An 8,454-nucleotide genomic window follows, 5' to 3' on the forward strand; every position below is an offset into this window, starting at 1 on the left:
AAATAGCAAATCCAAAGTAAGGATATAGTTTAAAGCTGTTCTGGCATGAGAGTGACCACAAACTCCTGGCAGGAAATCACAGCTCCTCCCGGAAGGAGAAGTTGTGTTTTGAATGAATCAGTGGACAGCCATTCTGAAAAAGGCCTCCAGAGTCTTCTGGATGAAGATACTGGACCCAAACACCTCTCTTCCAAGGTCTCATTTAAATAACCAGAAAGGTTTTAAAGGAAAGAATCCATAATCATAGTTCTATTTATTGACATTACTATATGCTAGGAATTCAGAGGTGACTATGGAGTTGTCTCCTGTTTTATGGACCTTACTTTCTGTTTGACATAGTTGGGGAGCTGGGTGGAGGGAGGTATTAGTCTGTTGCAATTAGCCAATTGCAATTAGGAGAGAAGATTAAGAAAGCAGTGAAGGGTGGGTGACATTTTTATCTGAGGACAGTCCTGTTCAGTTGGCTTTTAATTGCAGGCTCGATGAGTTGTCACTGGAGGGAATTGACCTTACGGAGGATGGACTTAACTCAGGTCTCTTCAGGAAGGACAAGTGAACCTGGAGAAAGACAGTCAAATCTGTGCAGACATTAAAGTCCATGTGAAAGTGCTGTATCCCTGAGCCAAAATTAGGACAAGTAGGCAGCACTTCTTGAGGACAGAGGAGTGGTTTTTTAAGGTTCTCCAAGAATGAATCCCAGGAAACCGAGATGGCCAGTTGTCAAACTGTGACTTTGCTCTTTGGACGGTGTAACCACCAAGGGTATTGGCCTTTTATAGGTTTTCATTTCTCTTTAATACATGTCAGGTGATGAGGACGTGGGCACAAGTGTTTGACACCTTGTCGAGGTGACTTTGGGTACCTGCCTAGAAGCGCGGGCACAGCTGTGGCTGAGTCATACATCTTGCCCCTCATCCCATTCCCCGGCTCCATGATCACGGCAGAGTGGTCCCTTGTTAACCTGTCCGTGTCCTATGTGACATTGTAACCCAACGAAAGACCAGAGCATAATAGCTTGGCTTTGTTCTTTTCCATCCTTCACTTCGAATTATGATGACTGATAGTGGACCCGGTTATGTTAGCAGATGTTTAACAAGTAGGGCTCTCAGTACAAACCTTGTAATCCCCGCTTTGTGATCTAGAGAAGAAAGTTACATTTTTTCCAAATTGTTTTGATGCACTTATGTGGGAATTTGGTGTAAATTTGAATATGTATTTCCTCTCTGAATCATCATGGCTAGAGATGAATGTGGGTAGACATGGACTGTGTTTGCTGCATTTGAACTGTATGGTCCCCTAAATTCTCCCCAGCTTTTTAAAGTCATCACTGGAGTGCTACCTCCAGAGTGTCCCAAAGCATCCACCACTGCCTGTTCTTCAGACACTGTGAGTTTCCAAGTTGGAGAAAGCTGCTGGCTGGTGAGGCATTCTCTGGCACATCTCTGGCTGGCTGATGTGGGCTTAGCACCCAAGACTTTGCAGATAGTAACTAACCATGATCACGTCCATTTCTGGAACACTCATGGAGGATTTTAGAACTATGCTAGTGGCATACGTTAGTTCATTTATTTTTCCCAGCAATCATAATTAGATTTTATCATCTGTATTCATAAGGAAACTGTCAAAGAGAGTGATGTGCAGACTTTGGACTAGAACACGGGTCTTTCTGATTCTTGTCTCTGTTCCCTTCTCGGCCTATCCTTCCAGATGGCCAGAAGACTCTTACTCTGTCTTGAGTTTCCTGCTGATGTTACCACTCTCTTTGTTTCTAGGAGAGGAAAACAAGTCTAAACTTACTTTCCAGTTGGAAATGGAATGGAGAGTTAACATTGAAAGCAGGGAGAGTCTGTCCTGTGATGAAGTGGTCTCCGAGCCACTTCCACTGGGATGTCACGTCACTGTCTGGGCCCCTTGCTCAGCCTGTGCACAGGTGACAGTGCAGATGTGCCAAGCAATCCTCCCAGACAGGGCAGTGGGTTGGAAATCACTTTGGGGATTTGGTTTCATTTCATAGGTCCCTGAGGGTCTTGGCCTGGCACTTCAAGTGGGAGCATTCCCTGTCCCACAGGTTCATGCTCTGGGCCCATGCAGACCTGACGTGGCCTCAGCCTGAGGCTCAGGGCCCGTGGTGAAGTGGAGCATTTTAGTCCAGGGTCAGCTGGAGGCTCTGACACTTCTGGGTCGTAGGACTTTGTCCAGGATTATAATAATACCTCCCCGAGTTTCAGATTTCCTTGCCTGTGAGCCGGGGTAGTAATAATTTCTGAGATGATTGTAATGATTCAGTAAGAGGCGCAGCATGTGCTGGCAGGTGGCTGCTGCTTAAGGAGCAGAAGTTGCAGTCACTCTGTCAGCCTCTCACTGTGTGCTCTGTGCTTTGAGAAGCTGTGTGTTTGGTGAAAGTCCCGCCCAAACCCTAGGGTCTAGATTAACTGTTGTTCTTTTACTTTTCTTTCCTTTTGCTCCTTCCCTTCTCTGTGTCTCAGGTGTAGGCAGCAGATTCCTCTGTTTCAAGGAATACGGGCCTTTCTAATAAAAGGACAGGCTGAACACGGAGAGGTGGGGCCCAGAGGGGGTCTGGAGCGTCTGCAAAGCCCTGCTTCCCTGCATTTCTGCATCCGGTCCAGTCAGTGCACGAAGTCAGCCTTCCTCTTCCTTCCTGTGTCATCGCATCTCTGTTTTATGGGAAAACCATTTTTACGTGTCTTTTTTCACTTACATGTTTCGTTCAGATGCTTGTTGCTTTTCTCCCTGTGCTTCAGCGTTCTGAGGAGAGAATTCAGCAGTGCAGCATCCTCTCCGAGATCTATGAGTTGATCGGCTTCCACTGCAAGCCCACCTTCTTCAAACGGGTGGTCCCCGTGCAGCGTGCGGCCCCCGGCATCCCTGAGCCTGGTGGGAAGGCCTGCTACCGACTCCTTCTGCAGATGCTTCCTGGCTACAGTCTGTCACTGGATCTGCAGGACTTCAGCAAAGGTTTTGGAACTAAAACATTGCTTCAGTCCCATTAACCATGCCTGGTTTGGGCCCTGCTGTCCTGTCTCATCAGGGTGAATTGTGATTCATTTAGAACAGGGCTCAGAAGACTTTTTCTGTCAAGGGCTTGGGAGTAAATATTTCAGGGTCTGCAAACCTCCTGCTCTCTGGTGCAGCTGCTCAGCTCTGCTGTTCAGACGCCAGAGCAGCCGGACAATCCACACACCCACAGAGCTTTATTAACAGCGGTGGCTGGGGCTGGATTGGGTGTATGAACTGCAGTTTGTCCCCACAGCCTCCTCACTATTGACGCCTGCACCAGAGCGTGTATTTGTGACAATGGGTGAACCTACACTGACACGTCATCGTCACCCAGAGCCCATACTTGACACTAGGATTTACACTTGGTGGTGAGCACTCTGTGGGTTTGGACAGATGTAAAATGACATGTATCCACCGTCACAGCATCATACGGAGTAGTCTGTCTTAGTGACCCTAAAAATGCTCCGTGCTGCACGTCATTCATTGCTCCTTCCCACCTAGCCTCTGACAGCCACTGATCTTTTAGTCTCTGTGGTTTTGCCTTTCCCAGAACACCAGACAGTTGGAATCAGACAGTTGCAGAACCTTCCCAGATTGGCTTCTTTCACTTAATAATATGCATTTAAGTTTCATCCATGTCTTTTCATGCCTTGATAACTCATTTCATTTTAACACCAAATAATAGTCCATTTTCTGGCTGGACCACAGTTTATTTATCCATTAACCTACTGAAGAACAGCTTAGTTGCTTCTGAGTTCTGGTGATTATGAATAAAGCTGCTATTAACATCTGTATGCAGATTTGTGTGTGGACATAAGTTTTCATTTTGTCGAGTAAACACCAAGGAGCACAGTTGCTGAATCATATGGTAGGAGTACGTTTAGTTTTGTAAAAATTTGCCAGACCATCTTCCAAAGTATCTGGGCCATTTTACATTCCCACCAGCAATGCATGAGAATTCCTTTTGCTCCACATCCTCACCAGCATTCAGTATTGTCAGTGTTCTGCGTTTTGGCAGTTCCGACAGGTGTGCAGTGGTACCTCGCTGTTTCAGTCTGCATCCCCTTGATGACAGATGCTGTGGAGCATGTTTCCATAGAGTTCTTTGGCATCTAGTTTCCTTCTATGATGAGGTGTGTGTTCAGGCATTTTGCTCATTTTTTAATCAGGTTATTCATTCTTCTTGTTGAGTTTAAACAGATTTTGGTATATTCTGGATATCAGCCCTTTATCAGTGTGTCCCTGACCTTCACCTGCAGCACCAGAGTTGTCCTTTGGATCTCAGTGGAGTGTCAGCTCTTCAAAGAGGTTCCCTGTCTTCCCTCAGCCTAAATACTGTCCTTGTATTTTTCACTTTCATTGACTCATTTTGTTCTTTTGAAGTAGCATTTCCCATAATTTGTAAGTACATTAAAAAAAATGGTAATGATTGAACACCACCTCCCCCATCAGGCTGTGTGCCCTGTGAGAGCAGAGACCCTGTCCCCACTCACCATGTCCCATGACAACACATGGCAGATGTCCATGTATATGTGTGTAACGTGGGGTCAAACCTGATGAGCAGCTATGATGACATGTGTTGGCTACCATTTATTGAATAGACTTTTTCTTGATCTTAATTATTAAATCACATCAATGAAACATGTTTCTTTTGAAAAATAAAACAACAAAGCATACCTCCATGTGATTGGTAATTTCTACTTAGCCTTCTGACCCAGGAAGGGATGTTCAGCATCATTTTGTGGAGGAGGTTGGGGAGGTAAAGTAGGAGAGTGAGATCAAATAAAGTAAAAATGATAACTATCAGCTGGCTTTATTTTCACTAAGACATAAAAGTTACTTTAAACCCTATGTCAGCTGTTGTTCTGCTGTTTTAAACACTTCTCATAGAATTAAATGGAAGCCCACTAAACCCTGAAAGGGAAATTGTGTTCTCAGGATCTGAAAAGTGTTTATGTCTATTTCTTGAGAAGCACATTTTCCCTGCTGGTTACAGAAAGTCGAGGCGGGAACACAGCCATGCGCTGTGTGTGTCTGCCGGCTTCACGGGCTGCTCACAGTCATTTTCATTTTCTTGTGTTGCAGTGTATGAAGGTTTTCCATCAGACCGTTTGCTCAGCCTTTTCCTGAATGAGGGATTGAATTTTCCACAGGAAATCTTATGAAAGAGAGTGACAAGGCACATGGGTTTCCCAAAAAGCAATAGTTGATGTAATAAACTGTCACATTGGTGAACATTTTGAATACAAGCAGGTTGAAAATTTTATCACTAGGTCATATGCCACAAATCTGTCTTAAGAAAAAAAGATTCAGATTTTATAGAAGAAGCAGTTTGAATCAAGTTGAAATTATAATTTGTACACTATTTGGTGTTAGAACTTATACTCAGTCTTATCATAATTGCCTGTGGTAGGAACTGGATCATTATTTATTTATTTAAAAAAAAATCCACTAGGTGCTATTTGCCCCATTCTTGATGCGTCAGTGCTGAGGTTAGATAAGTTGGGCCATTTAGAATTCTTAGCTAGGTTTTTGGGACATTGATTTCAGCCTCTTTATCTTTTTTAAAATCTCTTATTTTGTGTCAGCCTTTGGCCTTTTGACAACTTGGAAACACTGCAGGGATCTGTCTTTCCCTTTTTCCCTGCCTTTGTGGGAAAAGATTTCTGTAAGACAGACTACTAGGACATTAAGGATTTTATGTGGGGTAAGTTTGGTCAGCTCTAAGGATTTCAATTAATATGTATTAATACTTGCTATTCAGCTAATGATAGCAAAATTATAAAATAACTTAAGTATACATCAATAAGTATAGTACAATAAGCCCATTACCTAGATTAAGGAATTCACAAACTTTTCCATATTTCCTTTATTAAGACCTTTGTTCTTTTCCTTGTCCTTTGTTGAAGTATTTGGCAGCAAATCCCAGAAGACATGTCATTTTACCCTATGTACTCAAGTAGGCATGTCTGAAAAATGAGGGTGTTTTCTTTGATCAGGTTTTTCCATTTGACCCATGTGTTCGTTAAGTACCAGCTGTATCAGGCATCTCACTAGGCATTAGGGATCCTTGGGGCAATGAGACAGTCCTGGCTTCCAAGGAAGTTAAGGGCTGATGGAAGAAACAAACACAGGAGCTTAGGTGCCCCAACAAAGGTCCCTGTGGGATGACAACAATTGGACAAAATTTGTGCCCAATAGAGTGGGATTCACAGAAGAGACTGGTCAGACTTGTAGGGCAGGTAGTGAGAGAGGCGGTCAGCAGGGCTACAATAGAAGGAATCATTTGATCAGAATCTGAAATCCTTTCCACCAACCTTCCTACGAAACCCCCAGGGCCCATCACACTCAACCCTGTGCTGTAATTGTTTTTGATTCCTGTTACCACATCTCCTTCAGGAAGGATTTTAAGGTGGAAAATATTTAAAATCAGTAATTGTTGCCAGAAGGGACATAGAACAAGAAACATGGAAACAACACAAATGTCCATCAGCACATGACTGGATAAAGACGAGGTGATACATATCTACAATGGAATACTACTCAGCCATAAAAGATGCCATTTGCAGCAACATGGATGGACCTGAAGACTGTCATTCTAAGTGAAGTGTGATGGAAAGAGAAAGAAAAATGCCATATGACTTCATTTATGAGGAATCTAAAATTAATAGCAATAATAATAAGAACAAAAATGAACTAATTATTATTTTGATTTCTTGAATATGTGTAAGAACATCTGACAGTCCTTTGTGATTGGATTACCATATTCTGTTGATTATTCTTTTGTAGTTGGCTTTATTCCTCTGGTAACTATGTAAGTTTAAAAATCTAAAGCTCTAATCTGTTCTTAGAAACTAATTAGTACATATATGTAAACTAAAAAAATGCAGTATACTCTATACAAGTTTTTAAATGCAATATTTGTATGTGGAGTTGAACTGTAATAATTCTACCTAATAATACTGAAAAAGGAAAAAAAATAATTTATTAAAAAATAAACACCTCTCTTTAAATATTAAAACGTTCAGTTCTGAGATTCTGTGAAAGACAACATGGAAGTAGGTTTTTAAGTTTTTCTCCTTGTGCCTCAGTGAGCAGCCTGGGCTGCAGAGCTTGGCCGCCACAGGCACCCAGGTCCTACCGGCTTGCTCCTCACTTGTTGGGAGGAAGGTTAGCTGCTTCAGGAGTATTTATGCTCTTAGAAGTTGCTGAAAACCCCACAGAGCTTCTGTTTACATAGAGTGTATCTGTCAATATACCCCATTTTAGAAATTAGAACAGAAAATTTTAAACCCAAGAACAGACAAGCACACGCTGTCCCAGCATGTTTTCAAAGCAGTGGTGCCACGGTGGCTTGTGTTGGTCCTAGAAAAACTGCACCGTACACTCAAGAATGAGGGTGAACACACAGATCTCATCTCAGCAATGCTATGAAGAGGTGGGACCCAAAGCCCCTAAAACAGTGCTGAAGTCCCCAGATGTCCCAGAACACACAAAGCCATGGGACCAAGAATCCAGTGTCTCATGGATCATCAACTGTGGAGACCGCATCCTGGGTCAGGAGAAGCAAAAGTAGGGATAGCAGGCACACAGTCCTATTGACAGCAACGCTTTAAAGGTGTTGAATTGACTAAAAGTTTGGCAAAGGTTTGCATTTAGAATACTACATTTCCTCTCCTGGAGACGTTAGAAGGATAACACTGCTTAATAGAGGATGATTGTAAAGGATTAATTATGATACTGATGACATGAGCTGCTAACACTAACTCTGCACTCAGTGTAGACTAAGCCTTTTATGTACACACTTCATTACGTCTCCACACCCCTGCAAGGTGGCATTAAGTACTCATACAACCATGAAATCAGTGACTATAAAACAGTCACAAGGCTTCCTCTCCAGCATGAGGTAGCAAAACCAGCAATGATTTTCAATGACAAAAGCCAAAATCATATATATTTGGGAAAGAAAGCAAATGAAACACTGAAGAACAATAAACCAAAAGAGCAGATGGAATGGAAACTTTTATTTAAGAAAGCAATGATTGATTCAATTAAAACAGCTAATGTCCTTGGTATAATTGAACCATGAATCCAAATTTTTGAAACAGTGTGTTGTGAAATTACTGTCTCATTTAATATTGGACCAATTTGATATGCATCACTGGTGTGATGTTAGCTATTTAGGTAAATAACAATATTCATATTTTTTAAATTAACAGGAAACATAACACAGGACTCCAGATTTAGGGAGAGAATGCAAACAACTACTATCATACTCCATCCAGTAAGGACACGTGTCCCTGCGTCACCAAAGCAATGAGAATTTGCACACAGAAAACACAGTTCTCCAGTAGTGACAAATACGAGACCGTGAGCCATGAATTACGAGAACAAGCAACTGTTTAAATGTCGTGGGCAAATTTTTTTTTATCATCT

At 42.3% G+C, this 8,454-nt stretch overlaps 1 pseudogene; it reads left to right on the forward strand.

The window, feature by feature from the left end:
* The window catches only part of LOC116665729, a 43,096-nt pseudogene extending 37,835 nt beyond the window's left edge, over window positions 1–5,261 (forward strand).
* The last annotated feature ends 3,193 nt before the right edge of the window (window positions 5,262–8,454 follow it).

Source organism: Camelus ferus, chromosome 9 (assembly GCF_009834535.1).
Source record: "Camelus ferus isolate YT-003-E chromosome 9, BCGSAC_Cfer_1.0, whole genome shotgun sequence".
Taxonomy (NCBI): Eukaryota; Metazoa; Chordata; class Mammalia; order Artiodactyla; family Camelidae; genus Camelus; species Camelus ferus.